The sequence below is a fragment of the Pempheris klunzingeri genome, chromosome 6 (assembly GCF_042242105.1).
Source record: "Pempheris klunzingeri isolate RE-2024b chromosome 6, fPemKlu1.hap1, whole genome shotgun sequence".
Lineage (NCBI taxonomy): Eukaryota > Metazoa > Chordata > Actinopteri > Acropomatiformes > Pempheridae > Pempheris > Pempheris klunzingeri.
The window spans coordinates 4,049,122-4,070,297 of record NC_092017.1 but is presented as its reverse complement, the minus strand read 5'-3'; positions in this window follow the sequence as shown (position 1 = coordinate 4,070,297).

Sequence of the window (21,176 nt, the reverse complement as noted above, 5' to 3'; positions counted from 1 at the left end):
GAGGAGGGGGGATTGGCCAAAAACGCTGACTCCGGGGTCAAGGAAATGGCCGTTTTGGGAGCGGACGCAAAACTGCCTCTTTTTTGCGTCATCCACCTCCAGACCTGCTGGGAGACAGTTACTGATCACTTTTTATTTTGGTAAGTCGGCCTGAAAACAAGTGGCAGCCAAAACAGTGGAGGAGGGGGGATTGGCCAAAAACGCTGACCCCGGGGTCAAGGAAATGGCCGTTTTGGGAGCAGACGCAAAACTGCCTCTTTTTTGCCTCATCCACCTCCAGACCTGCTGGGAGACAGTTACTGATCACTTTTAATGTGGTAAGTCGGCCTGAAAACAAGTGGCAGCCAAAACAGTGGAGGAGGGGGGATTGGCCAAAAACGCTGAACCCGGGGTCAAGGAAATGGCCGTTTTGGGAGCGGACGCAAAACTGCCTCTTTTTTGCCTCATCCACCTCCAGACCTGTTGGGAGACAGTTACTGATCACTTTTAATGTGGTAAGTCGGCCAGAAAACAAGTGGCAGCCAAAACAGTGGAGGAGGGGGGATTGGCCAAAAACGCTGACTCAAGGAAATGGCCGTTTTGGGAGCGGACGCAAAACTGCCTCTTTTTTGCCTCATCCACCTCCAGACCTGCTGGGAGACAGTTACTGATCACTTTTAATGTGGTAAGTCGGCCTGAAAACAAGTGGCAGCCAAAACAGTGGAGGAGGGGGGATTGGCCAAAAACGCTGACCCCGGGGTCAAGGAAATGGCCGTTTTGGGAGCGGACGCAAAACTGCCTCTTTTTTGCCTCATCCACCTCCAGACCTGCTGGGAGACAGTTACTGATCACTTTTAATCAGGCAAGTCGGCCTGAAAACAAGTGGCAGCCAAAACAGTGGAGGAGGGGGGATTGGCCAAAAACGCTGGAAATTGCCGTTTTGGGAGCGGACGCAAAACTGCCTCTTTTTTGCCTCATCCACCTCCAGACCTGCTGGGAGACAGTTACTGATCACTTTTAATCAGGCAAGTCGGCCTGAAAACAAGTGGCAGCCAAAACAGTGGAGGAGGGGGGATTGGCCAAAAACGCTGACCCCGGGGTCAAGGAAATGGCCGTTTTGGGAGCGGACGCAAAACTGCCTCTTTTTTGCCTCATCCACCTCCAGACCTGCTGGGAGACAGTTACTGATCACTTTTAATGTGGTAAGTCGGCCTGAAAACAAGTGGCAGCCAAAACAGTGGAGGAGGGAGGATTGGCCAAAAACGCTGACCCCGGGGTCAAGGAAATGGCCGTTTTGGGAGCGGACGCAAAACTGCCTCTTTTTTGCCTCATCCACCTCCAGACCTGCTGGGAGACAGTTACTGATCACTTTTAATGTGGTAAGTCGGCCTGAAAACAAGTGGCAGCCAAAACAGTGGAGGAGGGGGGATTGGCCAAAAACGCTGACCCCGGGGTCAAGGAAATGGCCGTTTTGGGAGCGGACGCAAAACTGCCTCTTTTTTGCCTCATCCACCTCCAGACCTGCTGGGAGACAGTTACTGATCACTTTTAATGTGGTAAGTCGGCCAGAAAACTAGTGGCAGCCAAAACAGTGGAGGAGGGGGGATTGGCCAAAAACGCTGACCCCGGGGTCAAGGAAATGGCCGTTTTGGGAGCGGACGCAAAACTGCCTCTTTTTTGCCTCATCCACCTCCAGACCTGCTGGGAGACAGTTACTGATCACTTTTAATGTGGTAAGTCGGCCTGAAAACAAGTGGCAGCCAAAACAGTGGAGGAGGGGGGATTGGCCAAAAACGCTGACCCCGGGGTCAAGGAAATGGCCGTTTTGGGAGCGGACGCAAAACTGCCTCTTTTTTGCCTCATCCACCTCCAGACCTGCTGGGAGACAGTTACTGATCACTTTTTATTTTGGTAAGTCGGCCTGAAAACAAGTGGCAGCCAAAACAGTGGAGGAGGGGGGATTGGCCAAAAACGCTGACCCCGGGGTCAAGGAAATGGCCGTTTTGGGAGCGGACGCAAAACTGCCTCTTTTTTGCCTCATCCACCTCCAGACCTGCTGGGAGACAGTTACTGATCACTTTTAATGTGGTAAGTCGGCCTGAAAACAAGTGGCAGCCAAAACAGTGGAGGAGGGGGGATTGGCCAAAAACGCTGACCCCGGGGTCAAGGAAATGGCCGTTTTGGGAGCGGACGCAAAACTGCCTCATTTTTGCCTCATCCACCTCCAGACCTGCTGGGAGACAGTTACTGATCACTTTTGATGTGGTAAGTCGGCCTGAAAACAAGTGGCAGCCAAAACAGTGGAGGAGGGGGGATTGGCCAAAAACGCTGAACCCGGGGTCAAGGAAATGGCCGTTTTGGGAGCGGACGCAAAACTGCCTCTTTTTTGCCTCATCCACCTCCAGACCTGCTGGGAGACAGTTACTGATCACTTTTAATGTGGTAAGTCGGCCAGAAAACAAGTGGCAGCCAAAACAGTGGAGGAGGGGGGATTGGCCAAAAACGCTGGAAATGGCCGTTTTGGGAGCGGACGCAAAACTGCCTCTTTTTTGCCTCATCCACCTCCAGACCTGCTGGGAGACAGTTACTGATCACTTTTAATCAGGCAAGTCGGCCTGAAAACAAGTGGCAGCCAAAACAGTGGAGGAGGGGGGATTGGCCAAAAACGCTGACCCCGGGGTCAAGGAAATGGCCGTTTTGGGAGCGGACGCAAAACTGCCTCTTTTTTGCCTCATCCACCTCCAGACCTGCTGGGAGACAGTTACTGATCACTTTTAATTTGGTAAGTCGGCCAGAACACTAGTGGCAGCCAAAACAGTGGAGGAGGGGGGATTGGCCAAAAACGCTGACCCCGGGGTCAAGGAAATGGCCGTTTTGGGAGCGGACGCAAAACTGCCTCTTTTTTGCCTCATCCACCTCCAGACCTGCTGGGAGACAGTTACTGATCACTTTTAATGAGGCAAGTCGGCCTGAAAACAAGTGGCAGCCAAAACAGTGGAGGAGGGGGGATTGGCCAAAAACGCTGACCCCGGGGTCAAGGAAATGGCCGTTTTGTGAGCGGACGCAAAACTGCCTCTTTTTTGCCTCATCCACCTCCAGACCTGCTGGGAGACAGTTACTGATCACTTTTGATGTGGTAAGTCGGCCTGAAAACAAGTGGCAGCCAAAACAGTGGAGGAGGGGGGATTGGCCAAAAACGCTGACCCCGGGGTCAAGGAAATGGCCGTTTTGGGAGCGGACGCAAAACTGCCTCTTTTTTGCCTCATCCACCTCCAGACCTGCTGGGAGACAGTTACTGATCACTTTTAATGTGGTAAGTCGGCCAGAAAACAAGTGGCAGCCAAAACAGTGGAGGAGGGGGGATTGGCCAAAAACGCTGGAAATGGCCGTTTTGGGAGCGGACGCAAAACTGCCTCTTTTTTGCCTCATCCACCTCCAGACCTGCTGGGAGACAGTTACTGATCACTTTTAATGTGGTAAGTCGGCCTGAAAACAAGTGGCAGCCAAAACAGTGGAGGAGGGGGGATTGGCCAAAAACGCTGACCCCGGGGTCAAGGAAATGGCCGTTTTGGGAGCGGACGCAAAACTGCCTCTTTTTTGCCTCATCCACCTCCAGACCTGCTGGGAGACAGTTACTGATCACTTTTTATTTTGGTAAGTCGACCTGAAAACAAGTGGCAGCCAAAACAGTGGAGGAGGGGGGATTGGCCAAAAACGCTGACCCCGGGGTCGAGGAAATGGCCGTTTTGGGAGCGGACGCAAAACTGCCTCTTTTTTGCCTCATCCACCTCCAGACCTGCTGGGAGACAGTTACTGATCACTTTTAATGTGGTAAGTCGGCCTGAAAACAAGTGGCAGCCAAAACAGTGGAGGAGGGGGGATTGGCCAAAAACGCTGACCCCGGGGTCAAGGAAATGGCCGTTTTGGGAGCGGACGCAAAACTGCCTCTTTTTTGCCTCATCCACCTCCAGACCTGCTGGGAGACAGTTACTGATCACTTTTTATTTTGGTAAGTCGACCTGAAAACAAGTGGCAGCCAAAACAGTGGAGGAGGGGGGATTGGCCAAAAACACTGACCCCGGGGTCAAGGAAATGGCCGTTTTGGGAGCGGACGCAAAACTGCCTCTTTTTTGCCTCATCCACCTCCAGACCTGCTGGGAGACAGTTACTGATCACTTTTAATGTGGTAAGTCGGCCTGAAAACAAGTGGCAGCCAAAACAGTGGAGGAGGGGGGATTGGCCAAAAACGCTGACCCCGGGGTCAAGGAAATGGCCGTTTTGGGAGCGGATGCAAAACTGCCTCTTTTTTGCCTCATCCACCTCCAGACCTGTTGGGAGACAGTTACTGATCACTTTTAATGTGGTAAGTCGGCCAGAAAACAAGTGGCAGCCAAAACAGTGGAGGAAGGGGGATTGGCCAAAAACGCTGACCCAAGGAAATGGCCGTTTTGGGAGCGGACGCAAAACTGCCTCTTTTTTGCCTCATCCACCTCCAGACCTGCTGGGAGACAGTTACTGATCACTTTTAATCAGGCAAGTCGGCCTGAAAACAAGTGGCAGCCAAAACAGTGGAGGAGGGGGGTTTGGCCAAAAACGCTGACCCTGGGGTCAAGGAAATGGCCGTTTTGGGAGCGGACGCAAAACTGCCTCTTTTTTGCCTCATCCACCTCCAGACCTGTTGGGAGACAGTTACTGATCACTTTTAATGTGGTAAGTCGGCCAGAAAACAAGTGGCAGCCAAAACAGTGGAGGAGGGGGGATTGGCCAAAAACGCTGACCCAAGGAAATGGCCGTTTTGGGAGCGGACGCAAAACTGCCTCTTTTTTGCCTCATCCACCTCCAGACCTGCTGGGAGACAGTTGCTGATCACTTTTAATGTGGTAAGTCGGCCAGAAAACTAGTGGCAGCCAAAACAGTGGAGGAGGGGGGATTGGCCAAAAACGCTGACCCCGGGGTCAAGGAAATGGCCGTTTTGGGAGCGGACGCAAAACTGCCTCTTTTTTGCCTCATCCACCTCCAGACCTGCTGGGAGACAGTTACTGATCACTTTTAATGTGGTAAGTCGGCCTGAAAACAAGTGGCAGCCAAAACAGTGGAGGAGGGGGGATTGGCCAAAAACGCTGACCCCGGGGTCAAGGAAATGGCCGTTTTGGGAGCGGACGCAAAACTGCCTCTTTTTTGCCTCATCCACCTCCAGACCTGCTGGGAGACAGTTGCTGATCACTTTTAATGTGGTAAGTCGGCCAGAAAACTAGTGGCAGCCAAAACAGTGGAGGAGGGGGGATTGGCCAAAAACGCTGACCCCGGGGTCAAGGAAATGGCCGTTTTGGGAGCGGACGCAAAACTGCCTCTTTTTTGCCTCATCCACCTCCAGACCTGCTGGGAGACAGTTACTGATCACTTTTAATGTGGTAAGTCGGCCTGAAAACAAGTGGCAGCCAAAACAGTGGAGGAGGGGGGATTGGCCAAAAACGCTGACCCCGGGGTCAAGGAAATGGCCGTTTTGGGAGCGGACGCAAAACTGCCTCTTTTTTGCCTCATCCACCTCCAGACCTGCTGGGAGACAGTTACTGATCACTTTTTATTTTGGTAAGTCGACCTGAAAACAAGTGGCAGCCAAAACAGTGGAGGAGGGGGGATTGGCCAAAAACGCTGACCCCGGGGTCAAGGAAATGGCCGTTTTGGGAGCGGACGCAAAACTGCCTCTTTTTTGCCTCATCCACCTCCAGACCTGCTGGGAGACAGTTACTGATCACTTTTAATGTGGTAAGTCGGCCTGAAAACAAGTGGCAGCCAAAACAGTGGAGGAGGGGGGATTGGCCAAAAACGCTGACCCCGGGGTCAAGGAAATGGCCGTTTTGGGAGCGGACGCAAAACTGCCTCTTTTTTGCCTCATCCACCTCCAGACCTGTTGGGAGACAGTTACTGATCACTTTTAATGTGGTAAGTCGGCCAGAAAACAAGTGGCAGCCAAAACAGTGGAGGAGGGGGGATTGGCCAAAAACGCTGACCCCGGGGTCAAGGAAATGGCCGTTTTGGGAGCGGACGCAAAACTGCCTCTTTTTTGCCTCATCCACCTCCAGACCTGCTGGGAGACAGTTACTGATCACTTTTAATCAGGCAAGTCGGCCTGAAAACAAGTGGCAGCCAAAACAGTGGAGGAGGGGGGATTGGCCAAAAACGCTGACCCCGGGGTCAAGGAAATGGCCGTTTTGGGAGCGGACGCAAAACTGCCTCTTTTTTGCCTCATCCACCTCCAGACCTGCTGGGAGACAGTTACTGATCACTTTTAATGTGGTAAGTCGGCCTGAAAACAAGTGGCAGCCAAAACAGTGGAGGAGGGGGGATTGGCCAAAAACGCTGACCCCGGGGTCAAGGAAATGGCCGTTTTGGGAGCGGACGCAAAACTGCCTCTTTTTTGCCTCATCCACCTCCAGACCTGTTGGGAGACAGTTACTGATCACTTTTAATGTGGTAAGTCGGCCAGAAAACAAGTGGCAGCCAAAACAGTGGAGGAGGGGGGATTGGCCAAAAACGCTGACCCAAGGAAATGGCCGTTTTGGGAGCGGACGCAAAACTGCCTCTTTTTTGCCTCATCCACCTCCAGACCTGCTGGGAGACAGTTACTGATCACTTTTAATGTGGTAAGTCGGCCAGAAAACTAGTGGCAGCCAAAACAGTGGAGGAGGGGGGATTGGCCAAAAACGCTGACCCCGGGGTCAAGGAAATGGCCGTTTTGGGAGCGGACGCAAAACTGCCTCTTTTTTGCCTCATCCACCTCCAGACCTGCTGGGAGACAGTTACTGATCACTTTTAATGTGGTAAGTCGGCCTGAAAACAAGTGGCAGCCAAAACAGTGGAGGAGGGGGGATTGGACAAAAACGCTGACCCCGGGGTCAAGGAAATGGCCGTTTTGGGAGCGGACGCAAAACTGCCTCTTTTTTGCCTCATCCACCTCCAGACCTGCTGGGAGACAGTTACTGATCACTTTTAATGTGGTAAGTCGGCCAGAAAATTAGTGGCAGCCAAAACAGTGGAGGAGGGGGGATTGGCCAAAAACGCTGACCCCGGGGTCAAGGAAATGGCTGTTTTGGGAGCGGACGCAAAACTGCCTCTTTTTTGCCTCATCCACCTCCAGACCTGCTGGGAGACAGTTACTGATCACTTTTAATGTGGTAAGTCGGCCTGAAAACAAGTGGCAGCCAAAACAGTGGAGGAGGGGGGATTGGCCAAAAACGCTAACAAGGAAATGGCCGTTTTAGGAGCGGACGCAAAACTGCCTCTTTTTTGCCTCATCCACCTCCAGACCTGCTGGGAGACAGTTACTGATCACTTTTAATGTGGTAAGTCGGCCTGAAAACAAGTGGCAGCCAAAACAGTGGAGGAGGGGGGATTGGCCAAAAACGCTGACCCCGGGGTCAAGGAAATGGCCGTTTTGGGAGCGGACGCAAAACTGCCTCTTTTTTGCCTCATCCACCTCCAGACCTGCTGGGAAACAGTTACTGATCACTTTTAATGTGGTAAGTCGGCCAGAAAACAAGTGGCAGCCAAAACAGTGGAGGAGGGGGGATTGGCCAAAAACGCTGACCCCGGGGTCAAGGAAATGGCCGTTTTGGGAGCGGACGCAAAACTGCCTCTTTTTTGCCTCATCCACCTCCAGACCTGCTGGGAGACAGTTGCTGATCACTTTTAATGTGGTAAGTCGGCCAGAAAACTAGTGGCAGCCAAAACAGTGGAGGAGGGGGGATTGGCCAAAAACGCTGACCCCGGGGTCAAGGAAATGGCCGTTTTGGGAGCGGACGCAAAACTGCCTCTTTTTTGCCTCATCCACCTCCAGACCTGCTGGGAGACAGTTACTGATCACTTTTAATGTGGTAAGTCGGCCTGAAAACAAGTGGCAGCCAAAACAGTGGAGGAGGGGGGATTGGCCAAAAACGCTGACCCCGGGGTCAAGGAAATGGCCGTTTTGGGAGCGGACGCAAAACTGCCTCTTTTTTGCCTCATCCACCTCCAGACCTGCTGGGAGACAGTTGCTGATCACTTTTAATGTGGTAAGTCGGCCAGAAAACTAGTGGCAGCCAAAACAGTGGAGGAGGGGGGATTGGCCAAAAACGCTGACCCCGGGGTCAAGGAAATGGCCGTTTTGGGAGCGGACGCAAAACTGCCTCTTTTTTGCCTCATCCACCTCCAGACCTGCTGGGAGACAGTTACTGATCACTTTTAATGTGGTAAGTCGGCCTGAAAACAAGTGGCAGCCAAAACAGTGGAGGAGGGGGGATTGGCCAAAAACGCTGACCCCGGGGTCAAGGAAATGGCCGTTTTGGGAGCGGACGCAAAACTGCCTCTTTTTTGCCTCATCCACCTCCAGACCTGCTGGGAGACAGTTACTGATCACTTTTTATTTTGGTAAGTCGACCTGAAAACAAGTGGCAGCCAAAACAGTGGAGGAGGGGGGATTGGCCAAAAACGCTGACCCCGGGGTCAAGGAAATGGCCGTTTTGGGAGCGGACGCAAAACTGCCTCTTTTTTGCCTCATCCACCTCCAGACCTGCTGGGAGACAGTTACTGATCACTTTTAATGTGGTAAGTCGGCCTGAAAACAAGTGGCAGCCAAAACAGTGGAGGAGGGGGGATTGGCCAAAAACGCTGACCCCGGGGTCAAGGAAATGGCCGTTTTGGGAGCGGACGCAAAACTGCCTCTTTTTTGCCTCATCCACCTCCAGACCTGTTGGGAGACAGTTACTGATCACTTTTAATGTGGTAAGTCGGCCAGAAAACAAGTGGCAGCCAAAACAGTGGAGGAGGGGGGATTGGCCAAAAACGCTGACCCAAGGAAATGGCCGTTTTGGGAGCGGACGCAAAACTGCCTCTTTTTTGCCTCATCCACCTCCAGACCTGCTGGGAGACAGTTACTGATCACTTTTAATGTGGTAAGTCGGCCAGAAAACTAGTGGCAGTCAAAACAGTGGAGGAGGGGGGATTGGCCAAAAACGCTGACCCCGGGGTCAAGGAAATGGCCGTTTTGGGAGCGGACGCAAAACTGCCTTTTTTTTGCCTCATCCACCTCCAGACCTGCTGGGAGACAGTTACTGATCACTTTTAATGTGGTAAGTCGGCCTGAAAACAAGTGGCAGCCAAAACAGTGGAGGAGGGGGGATTGGACAAAAACGCTGACCCCGGGGTCAAGGAAATGGCCGTTTTGGGAGCGGACGCAAAACTGCCTCTTTTTTGCCTCATCCACCTCCAGACCTGCTGGGAGACAGTTACTGATCACTTTTAATGTGGTAAGTCGGCCAGAAAATTAGTGGCAGCCAAAACAGTGGAGGAGGGGGGATTGGCCAAAAACGCTGACCCCGGGGTCAAGGAAATGGCTGTTTTGGGAGCGGACGCAAAACTGCCTCTTTTTTGCCTCATCCACCTCCAGACCTGCTGGGAGACAGTTACTGATCACTTTTAATGTGGTAAGTCGGCCTGAAAACAAGTGGCAGCCAAAACAGTGGAGGAGGGGGGATTGGCCAAAAACGCTAACAAGGAAATGGCCGTTTTAGGAGCGGACGCAAAACTGCCTCTTTTTTGCCTCATCCACCTCCAGACCTGCTGGGAGACAGTTACTGATCACTTTTAATGTGGTAAGTCGGCCTGAAAACAAGTGGCAGCCAAAACAGTGGAGGAGGGGGGATTGGCCAAAAACGCTGACCCCGGGGTCAAGGAAATGGCCGTTTTGGGAGCGGACGCAAAACTGCCTCTTTTTTGCCTCATCCACCTCCAGACCTGCTGGGAAACAGTTACTGATCACTTTTAATGTGGTAAGTCGGCCAGAAAACAAGTGGCAGCCAAAACAGTGGAGGAGGGGGGATTGGCCAAAAACGCTGACCCCGGGGTCAAGGAAATGGCCGTTTTGGGAGCGGACGCAAAACTGCCTCTTTTTTGCCTCATCCACCTCCAGACCTGCTGGGAGACAGTTACTGATCACTTTTAATCAGGCAAGTCGGCCAGAAAACAAGTGGCAGCCAAAACAGTGGAGGAGGGGGGATTGGCCAAAAACGCTGACCCCGGGGTCAAGGAAATGGCCGTTTTGGGAGCGGACGCAAAACTGCCTCTTTTTTGCCTCATCCACCTCCAGACCTGCTGGGAGACAGTTACTGATCACTTTTTATTTTGGTAAGTCGGCCTGAAAACAAGTGGCAGCCAAAACAGTGGAGGAGGGGGGATTGGCCAAAAACGCTGGCCCAGGGGTCAAGGAAATGGCCGTTTTGGGAGCGGACGCAAAACTGCCTCTTTTTTGCCTCATCCACCTCCAGACCTGCTGGGAGACAGTTACTGATCACTTTTAATCAGGCAAGTCGGCCTGAAAACAAGTGGCAGCCAAAACAGTGGAGGAGGGGGGATTGGCCAAAAACGCTGGAAATGGCCGTTTTGGGAGCGGACGCAAAACTGCCTCTTTTTTGCCTCATCCACCTCCAGACCTGCTGGGAGACAGTTACTGATCACTTTTAATCAGGCAAGTCGGCCTGAAAACAAGTGGCAGCCAAAACAGTGGAGGAGGGGGGATTGGCCAAAAACACTGACCCCGGGGTCAAGGAAATGGCCGTTTTGGGAGCGGACGCAAAACTGCCTCTTTTTTGCCTCATCCACCTCCAGACCTGCTGGGAGACAGTTACTGATCACTTTTAATGTGGTAAGTCGGCCTGAAAACAAGTGGCAGCCAAAACAGTGGAGGAGGGGGGATTGGCCAAAAACGCTGACCCCGGGGTCAAGGAAATGGCCGTTTTGGGAGCGGACGCAAAACTGCCTCTTTTTTGCCTCATCCACCTCCAGACCTGCTGGGAGACAGTTACTGATCACTTTTAATCAGGCAAGTCGGCCTGAAAACAAGTGGCAGCCAAAACAGTGGAGGAGGGGGGATTGGCCAAAAACGCTGACCCCGGGGTCAAGGAAATGGCCGTTTTGGGAGCGGACGCAAAACTGCCTCTTTTTTGCCTCATCCACCTCCAGACCTGCTGGGAGACAGTTACTGATCACTTTTAATCAGGCAAGTCCGCCTGAAAACAAGTGGCAGCCAAAACAGTGGAGGAGGGGGGATTGGCCAAAAACGCTGACCCCCGGGGTCAAGGAAATGGCCGTTTTGGGAGCGGACGCAAAACTGCCTCTTTTTTGCCTCATCCACCTCCAGACCTGCTGGGAGACAGTTACTGATCACTTTTAATCAGGCAAGTCGGCCTGAAAACAAGTGGCAGCCAAAACAGTGGAGGAGGGGGGATTGGCCAAAAACGCTGGAAATGGCCGTTTTGGGAGCGGACGCAAAACTGCCTCTTTTTTGCCTCATCCACCTCCAGACCTGCTGGGAGACAGTTACTGATCACTTTTAATGTGGTAAGTCGGCCTGAAAACAAGTGGCAGCCAAAACAGTGGAGGAGGGGGGATTGGACAAAAACGCTGACCCCGGGGTCAAGGAAATGGCCGTTTTGGGAGCGGACGCAAAACTGCCTCTTTTTTGCCTCATCCACCTCCAGACCTGCTGGGAGACAGTTACTGATCACTTTTAATGTGGTAAGTCGGCCAGAAAATTAGTGGCAGCCAAAACAGTGGAGGAGGGGGGATTGGCCAAAAACGCTGACCCCGGGGTCAAGGAAATGGCTGTTTTGGGAGCGGACGCAAAACTGCCTCTTTTTTGCCTCATCCACCTCCAGACCTGCTGGGAGACAGTTACTGATCACTTTTAATGTGGTAAGTCGGCCTGAAAACAAGTGGCAGCCAAAACAGTGGAGGAGGGGGGATTGGCCAAAAACGCTAACAAGGAAATGGCCGTTTTAGGAGCGGACGCAAAACTGCCTCTTTTTTGCCTCATCCACCTCCAGACCTGCTGGGAGACAGTTACTGATCACTTTTAATGTGGTAAGTCGGCCTGAAAACAAGTGGCAGCCAAAACAGTGGAGGAGGGGGGATTGGCCAAAAACGCTGACCCCGGGGTCAAGGAAATGGCCGTTTTGGGAGCGGACGCAAAACTGCCTCTTTTTTGCCTCATCCACCTCCAGACCTGCTGGGAAACAGTTACTGATCACTTTTAATGTGGTAAGTCGGCCAGAAAACAAGTGGCAGCCAAAACAGTGGAGGAGGGGGGATTGGCCAAAAACGCTGACCCCGGGGTCAAGGAAATGGCCGTTTTGGGAGCGGACGCAAAACTGCCTCTTTTTTGCCTCATCCACCTCCAGACCTGCTGGGAGACAGTTACTGATCACTTTTAATCAGGCAAGTCGGCCTGAAAACAAGTGGCAGCCAAAACAGTGGAGGAGGGGGGATTGGCCAAAAACGCTGACCCCGGGGTCAAGGAAATGGCCGTTTTGGGAGCGGACGCAAAACTGCCTCTTTTTTGCCTCATCCACCTCCAGACCTGCTGGGAGACAGTTACTGATCACTTTTTATTTTGGTAAGTCGGCCTGAAAACAAGTGGCAGCCAAAACAGTGGAGGAGGGGGGATTGGCCAAAAACGCTGGCCCAGGGGTCAAGGAAATGGCCGTTTTGGGAGCGGACGCAAAACTGCCTCTTTTTTGCCTCATCCACCTCCAGACCTGCTGGGAGACAGTTACTGATCACTTTTAATCAGGCAAGTCGGCCTGAAAACAAGTGGCAGCCAAAACAGTGGAGGAGGGGGGATTGGCCAAAAACGCTGGAAATGGCCGTTTTGGGAGCGGACGCAAAACTGCCTCTTTTTTGCCTCATCCACCTCCAGACCTGCTGGGAGACAGTTACTGATCACTTTTAATCAGGCAAGTCGGCCTGAAAACAAGTGGCAGCCAAAACAGTGGAGGAGGGGGGATTGGCCAAAAACACTGACCCCGGGGTCAAGGAAATGGCCGTTTTGGGAGCGGACGCAAAACTGCCTCTTTTTTGCCTCATCCACCTCCAGACCTGCTGGGAGACAGTTACTGATCACTTTTAATGTGGTAAGTCGGCCTGAAAACAAGTGGCAGCCAAAACAGTGGAGGAGGGGGGATTGGCCAAAAACGCTGACCCCGGGGTCAAGGAAATGGCCGTTTTGGGAGCGGACGCAAAACTGCCTCTTTTTTGCCTCATCCACCTCCAGACCTGCTGGGAGACAGTTACTGATCACTTTTAATCAGGCAAGTCGGCCTGAAAACAAGTGGCAGCCAAAACAGTGGAGGAGGGGGGATTGGCCAAAAACGCTGACCCCGGGGTCAAGGAAATGGCCGTTTTGGGAGCGGACGCAAAACTGCCTCTTTTTTGCCTCATCCACCTCCAGACCTGCTGGGAGACAGTTACTGATCACTTTTAATCAGGCAAGTCGGCCTGAAAACAAGTGGCAGCCAAAACAGTGGAGGAGGGGGGATTGGCCAAAAACGCTGACCCCCGGGGTCAAGGAAATGGCCGTTTTGGGAGCGGACGCAAAACTGCCTCTTTTTTGCCTCATCCACCTCCAGACCTGCTGGGAGACAGTTACTGATCACTTTTAATCAGGCAAGTCGGCCTGAAAACAAGTGGCAGCCAAAACAGTGGAGGAGGGGGGATTGGCCAAAAACGCTGGAAATGGCCGTTTTGGGAGCGGACGCAAAACTGCCTCTTTTTTGCCTCATCCACCTCCAGACCTGCTGGGAGACAGTTACTGATCACTTTTAATCAGGCAAGTCGGCCTGAAAACAAGTGGCAGCCAAAACAGTGGAGGAGGGGGGATTGGCCAAAAACGCTGGAAATGGCCGTTTTTGGAGCGGACGCAAAACTGCCTCTTTTTTGCCTCATCCACCTCCAGACCTGCTGGGAGACAGTTACTGATCACTTTTAATCAGGCAAGTCGGCCTGAAAACAAGTGGCAGCCAAAACAGTGGAGGAGGGGGGATTGGCCAAAAACGCTGGAAATGGACGTTTTGGGAGCGGACTCAAAACTGCCTCTTTTTTGCCTCATCCACCTCCAGACCTGCTGGGAGACAGTTACTGATCACTTTTAATTTGGTAAGTCGGCCTGAAAACAAGTGGCAGCCAAAACAGTGGAGGAGGGGGGATTGGCCAAAAACGCTGACCCCGGGGTCAAGGAAATGGCCGTTTTGGGAGCGGACGCAAAACTGCCTCTTTTTTGCCTCATCCACCTCCAGACCTGTTGGGAGACAGTTACTGATCACTTTTAATGTGGTAAGTCGGCCAGAAAACAAGTGGCAGCCAAAACAGTGGAGGAGGGGGGATTGGCCAAAAACGCTGACCCAAGGAAATGGCCGTTTTGGGAGCGGACGCAAAACTGCCTCTTTTTTGCCTCATCCACCTCCAGACCTGCTGGGAGACAGTTGCTGATCACTTTTAATGTGGTAAGTCGGCCAGAAAACTAGTGGCAGCCAAAACAGTGGAGGAGGGGGGATTGGCCAAAAACGCTGACCCCGGGGTCAAGGAAATGGCCGTTTTGGGAGCGGACGCAAAACTGCCTCTTTTTTGCCTCATCCACCTCCAGACCTGCTGGGAGACAGTTACTGATCACTTTTAATGTGGTAAGTCGGCCTGAAAACAAGTGGCAGCCAAAACAGTGGAGGAGGGGGGATTGGCCAAAAACGCTGACCCCGGGGTCAAGGAAATGGCCGTTTTGGGAGCGGACGCAAAACTGCCTCTTTTTTGCCTCATCCACCTCCAGACCTGCTGGGAGACAGTTACTGATCACTTTTAATGTGGTAAGTCGGCCAGAAAACTAGTGGCAGCCAAAACAGTGGAGGAGGGGGGATTGGCCAAAAACGCTGACCCCGGGGTCAAGGAAATGGCCGTTTTGGGAGCGGACGCAAAACTGCCTCTTTTTTGCCTCATCCACCTCCAGACCTGCTGGGAGACAGTTACTGATCACTTTTAATGTGGTAAGTCGGCCAGAAAACTAGTGGCAGCCAAAACAGTGGAGGAGGGGGGATTGGCCAAAAACGCTGACCCCGGGGTCAAGGAAATGGCTGTTTTGGGAGCGGACGCAAAACTGCCTCTTTTTTGCCTCATCCACCTCCAGACCTGCTGGGAGACAGTTACTGATCACTTTTAATCAGGCAAGTCGGCCTGAAAACAAGTGGCAGCCAAAACAGTGGAGGAGGGGGGATTGGCCAAAAACGCTGACCCCGGGGTCAAGGAAATGGCCGTTTTGGGAGCGGACGCAAAACTGCCTCATTTTTTGCCTCATCCACCTCCAGACCTGCTGGAAGACAGTTACTGATCACTTTTAATGTGGTAAGTCGGCCTGAAAACAAGTGGCAGCCAAAACAGTGGAGGAGGGGGGATTGGCCAAAAACGCTGACCAAGGAAATGGCCGTTTTGGGAGCGGACGCAAAACTGCCTCATTTTTTGCCTCATCCACCTCCAGACCTGCTGGAAGACAGTTACTGATCACTTTTAATGTGGTAAGTCGGCCTGAAAACAAGTGGCAGCCAAAACAGTGGAGGAGGGGGGATTGGCCAAAAACGCTGACCAAGGAAATGGCCGTTTTGGGAGCGGACGCAAAACTGCCTCTTTTTTGCCTCATCCACCTCCAGACCTGCTGGGAGACAGTTACTGATCACTTTTAATCAGGCAAGTCGGCCTGAAAACAAGTGGCAGCCAAAACAGTGGAGGAGGGGGGATTGGCCAAAAACGCTGACCCCGGGGTCAAGGAAATGGCCGTTTTGGGAGTGGACGCAAAACTGCCTCTTTTTTGCCTCATCCACCTCCAGACCTGCTGGGAGACAGTTACTGATCACTTTTAATCAGGCAAGTCGGCCTGAAAACAAGTGGCAGCCAAAACAGTGGAGGAGGGGGGATTGGCCAAAAACGCTGGAAATGGCCGTTTTGGGAGCGGACGCAAAACTGCCTCTTTTTTGCCTCATCCACCTCCAGACCTGCTGGGAGACAGTTACTGATCACTTTTAATTTGGTAAGTCGGCCTGAAAACAAGTGGCAGCCAAAACAGTGGAGGAGGGGGGATTGGCCAAAAACGCTGACCCCGGGGTCAAGGAAATGGCCGTTTTGGGAGCGGACGCAAAACTGCCTCTTTTTTGCCTCATCCACCTCCAGACCTGTTGGGAGACAGTTGCTGATCACTTTTAATGTGGTAAGTCGGCCAGAAAACAAGTGGCAGCCAAAACAGTGGAGGAGGGGGGATTGGCCAAAAACGCTGACCCAAGGAAATGGCCGTTTTGGGAGCGGACGCAAAACTGCCTCTTTTTTGCCTCATCCACCTCCAGACCTGCTGGGAGACAGTTGCTGATCACTTTTAATGTGGTAAGTCGGCCAGAAAACTAGTGGCAGCCAAAACAGTGGAGGAGGGGGGATTGGCCAAAAACGCTGACCCCGGGGTCAAGGAAATGGCCGTTTTGGGAGCGGACGCAAAACTGCCTCTTTTTTGCCTCATCCACCTCCAGACCTGCTGGGAGACAGTTACTGATCACTTTTAATGTGGTAAGTCGGCCTGAAAACAAGTGGCAGCCAAAACAGTGGAGGAGGGGGGATTGGCCAAAAACGCTGGAAATGGACGTTTTGGGAGCGGACGCAAAACTGCCTCTTTTTTGCCTCATCCACCTCCAGACCTGCTGGGAGACAGTTACTGATCACTTTTAATCAGGCAAGTCGGCCTGAAAACAAGTGGCAGCCAAAACAGTGGAGGAGGGGGGATTGGCCAAAAACGCTGACCCCGGGGTCAAGGAAATGGCCGTTTTGGGAGCGGACGCAAAACTGCCTCTTTTTTGCCTCATCCACTTCCAGACCTGCTGGGAGACAGTTACTGATCACTTTTAATGTGGTAAGTCGGCCAGAAAACAAGTGGCAGCCAAAACAGTGGAGGAGGGGGGATTGGCCAAAAACGCTGACCCCGGGGTCAAGGAAATGGCCGTTTTTGGAGCGGACGCAAAACTGCCTCTTTTTTGCCTCATCCACCTCCAGACCTGCTGGGAGACAGTTACTGATCACTTTTAATGTGGTAAGTCGGCCAGAAAACTAGTGGCAGCCAAAACAGTGGAGGAGGGGGGATTGGCCAAAAACGCTGACCCCGGGGTCAAGGAAATGGCCGTTTTGGGAGCGGACGCAAAACTGCCTCTTTTTTGCCTCATCCACCTCCAGACCTGCTGGGAGACAGTTACTGATCACTTTTAATGTGGTAAGTCGGCCTGAAAACAAGTGGCAGCCAAAACAGTGGAGGAGGGGGGATTGGCCAAAAACGCTGACAAGGAAATGGCCGTTTTGGGAGCGGACGCAAAACTGCCTCTTTTTTGCCTCATCCACCTCCAGACCTGCTGGGAGACAGTTACTGATCACTTTTAATGTGGTAAGTCGGCCAGAAAACAAGTGGCAGCCAAAACAGTGGAGGAGGGGGGATTGGCCAAAAACGCTGACCCCGGGGTCAAGGAAATGGCCGTTTTGGGAGCGGACGCAAAACTGCCTCTTTTTTGCCTCATCCACCTCCAGACCTGCTGGGAGACAGTTACTGATCACTTTTAATCAGGCAAGTCGGCCTGAAAACAAGTGGCAGCCAAAACAGTGGAGGAGGGGGGATTGGCCAAAAACGCTGGAAATGGCCGTTTTGGGAGCGGACGCAAAACTGCCTCTTTTTTGCCTCATCCACCTCCAGACCTGCTGGGAGACAGTTACTGATCACTTTTAATCAGGCAAGTCGGCCTGAAAACAAGTGGCAGCCAAAACAGTGGAGGAGGGGGGATTGGCCAAAAACGCTGGAAATGGACGTTTTGGGAGCGGACGCAAAACTGCCTCTTTTTTGCCTCATCCACCTCCAGACCTGCTGGGAGACAGTTACTGATCACTTTTAATTTGGTAAGTCGGCCTGAAAACAAGTGGCAGCCAAAACAGTGGAGGAGGGGGGATTGGCCAAAAACGCTGACCCCGGGGTCAAGGAAATGGCCGTTTTGGGAGCGGACGCAAAACTGCCTCTTTTTTGCCTCATCCACCTCCAGACCTGCTGGGAGACAGTTACTGATCACTTTTAATGTGGTAAGTCGGCCTGAAAACAAGTGGCAGCCAAAACAGTGGAGGAGGGGGGATTGGCCAAAAACGCTGACCCAAGGAAATGGCCGTTTTGGGAGCGGACGCAAAACTGCCTCTTTTTTGCCTCATCCACCTCCAGACCTGCTGGGAGACAGTTGCTGATCACTTTTAATGTGGTAAGTCGGCCAGAAAACTAGTGGCAGCCAAAACAGTGGAGGAGGGGGGATTGGCCAAAAACGCTGACCCCGGGGTCAAGGAAATGGCCGTTTTGGGAGCGGACGCAAAACTGCCTCTTTTTTGCCTCATCCACCTCCAGACCTGCTGGGAGACAGTTACTGATCACTTTTAATGTGGTAAGTCGGCCTGAAAACAAGTGGCAGCCAAAACAGTGGAGGAGGGGGGATTGGCCAAAAACGCTGACCCCGGGGTCAAGGAAATGGCCGTTTTGGGAGCGGACGCAAAACTGCCTCTTTTTTGCCTCATCCACCTCCAGACCTGCTGGGAGACAGTTACTGATCACTTTTAATGTGGTAAGTCGGCCAGAAAACTAGTGGCAGCCAAAACAGTGGAGGAGGGGGGATTGGCCAAAAACGCTGACCCCGGGGTCAAGGAAATGGCCGTTTTGGGAGCGGACGCAAAACTGCCTCTTTTTTGCCTCATCCACCTCCAGACCTGCTGGGAGACAGTTACTGATCACTTTTAATGTGGTAAGTCGGCCAGAAAACTAGTGGCAGCCAAAACAGTGGAGGAGGGGGGATTGGCCAAAAACGCTGACCCCGGGGTCAAGGAAATGGCTGTTTTGGGAGCGGACGCAAAACTGCCTCTTTTTTGCCTCATCCACCTCCAGACCTGCTGGGAGACAGTTACTGATCACTTTTAATCAGGCAAGTCGGCCTGAAAACAAGTGGCAGCCAAAACAGTGGAGGAGGGGGGATTGGCCAAAAACGCTGACCCCGGGGTCAAGGAAATGGCCGTTTTGGGAGCGGACGCAAAACTGCCTCATTTTTTGCCTCATCCACCTCCAGACCTGCTGGGAGACAGTTACTGATCACTTTTAATGTGGTAAGTCGGCCTGAAAACAAGTGGCAGCCAAAACAGTGGAGGAGGGGGGATTGGCCAAAAACGCTGACCAAGGAAATGGCCGTTTTGGGAGCGGACGCAAAACTGCCTCTTTTTTGCCTCATCCACCTCCAGACCTGCTGGGAGACAGTTACTGATCACTTTTAATCAGGCAAGTCGGCCTGAAAACAAGTGGCAGCCAAAACAGTGGAGGAGGGGGGATTGGCCAAAAACGCTGACCCCGGGGTCAAGGAAATGGCCGTTTTGGGAGCGGACGCAAAACTGCCTCTTTTTTGCCTCATCCACCTCCAGACCTGCTGGGAAACAGTTACTGATCACTTTTAATGTGGTAAGTCGGCCAGAAAACAAGTGGCAGCCAAAACAGTGGAGGAGGGGGGATTGGCCAAAAACGCTGACCCCGGGGTCAAGGAAATGGCCGTTTTGGGAGCGGACGCAAAACTGCCTCTTTTTTGCCTCATCCACCTCCAGACCTGCTGGGAGACAGTTACTGATCACTTTTAATCAGGCAAGTCGGCCTGAAAACAAGTGGCAGCCAAAACAGTGGAGGAGGGGGGATTGGCCAAAAACGCTGGAAATGGCCGTTTTGGGAGCGGACGCAAAACTGCCTCTTTTTTGCCTCATCCACCTCCAGACCTGCTGGGAGACAGTTACTGATCACTTTTAATCAGGCAAGTCGGCCTGAAAACAAGTGCAGCCAAAACAGTGGAGGAGGGGGGATTGGCCAAAAACGCTGGAAATGGACGTTTTGGGAGCGGATGCAAAACTGCCTCTTTTTTGCCTCATCCACCTCCAGACCTGCTGGGAGACAGTTACTGATCACTTTTAATTTGGTAAGTCGGCCTGAAAACAAGTGGCAGCCAAAACAGTGGAGGAGGGGGGATTGGCCAAAAACGCTGACCCCGGGGTCAAGGAAATGGCCGTTTTGGGAGCGGACGCAAAACTGCCTCTTTTTTGCCTCATCCACCTCCAGACCTGTTGGGAGACAGTTGCTGATCACTTTTAATGTGGTAAGTCGGCCAGAAAACAAGTGGCAGCCAAAACAGTGGAGGAGGGGGGATTGGCCAAAAACGCTGACCCAAGGAAATGGCCGTTTTGGGAGCGGACGCAAAACTGCCTCTTTTTTGCCTCATCCACCTCCAGACCTGCTGGGAGACAGTTGCTGATCACTTTTAATGTGGTAAGTCGGCCAGAAAACTAGTGGCAGCCAAAACAGTGGAGGAGGGGGGATTGGCCAAAAACGCTGACCCCGGGGTCAAGGAAATGGCCGTTTTGGGAGCGGACGCAAAACTGCCTCTTTTTTGCCTCATCCACCTCCAGACCTGCTGGGAGACAGTTACTGATCACTTTTAATGTGGTAAGTCGGCCTGAAAACAAGTGGCAGCCAAAACAGTGGAGGAGGGGGGATTGGCCAAAAACGCTGACAAGGAAATGGCCGTTTTGGGAGCGGACGCAAAACTGCCTCTTTTTTGCCTCATCCACCTCCAGACCTGCTGGGAGACAGTTACTGATCACTTTTAATGTGGTAAGTCGGCCTGAAAACAAGTGGCAGCCAAAACAGTGGAGGAGGGGGGATTGGCCAAAAACGCTGACCCCGGGGTCAAGGAAATGGCCGTTTTGGGAGCGGACGCAAAACTGCCTCTTTTTTGCCTCATCCACCTCCAGACCTGCTGGGAAACAGTTACTGATCACTTTTAATGTGGTAAGTCGGCCAGAAAACAAGTGGCAGCCAAAACAGTGGAGGAGGGGGGATTGGCCAAAAACGCTGACCCCGGGGTCAAGGAAATGGCCGTTTTGGGAGCGGACGCAAAACTGCCTCTTTTTTGCCTCATCCACCTCCAGACCTGCTGGGAGACAGTTACTGATCACTTTTAATGTGGTAAGTCGGCCTGAAAACAAGTGGCAGCCAAAACAGTGGAGGAGGGGGGATTGGCCAAAAACGCTGACCCCGGGGTCAAGGAAATGGCCGTTTTGGGAGCGGACGCAAAACTGCCTCTTTTTTGCCTCATCCACCTCCAGACCTGCTGGGAGACAGTTACTGATCACTTTTAATGTGGTAAGTCGGCCAGAAAACTAGTGGCAGCCAAAACAGTGGAGGAGGGGGGATTGGCCAAAAACGCTGACCCCGGGGTCAAGGAAATGGCCGTTTTGGGAGCGGACGCAAAACTGCCTCTTTTTTGCCT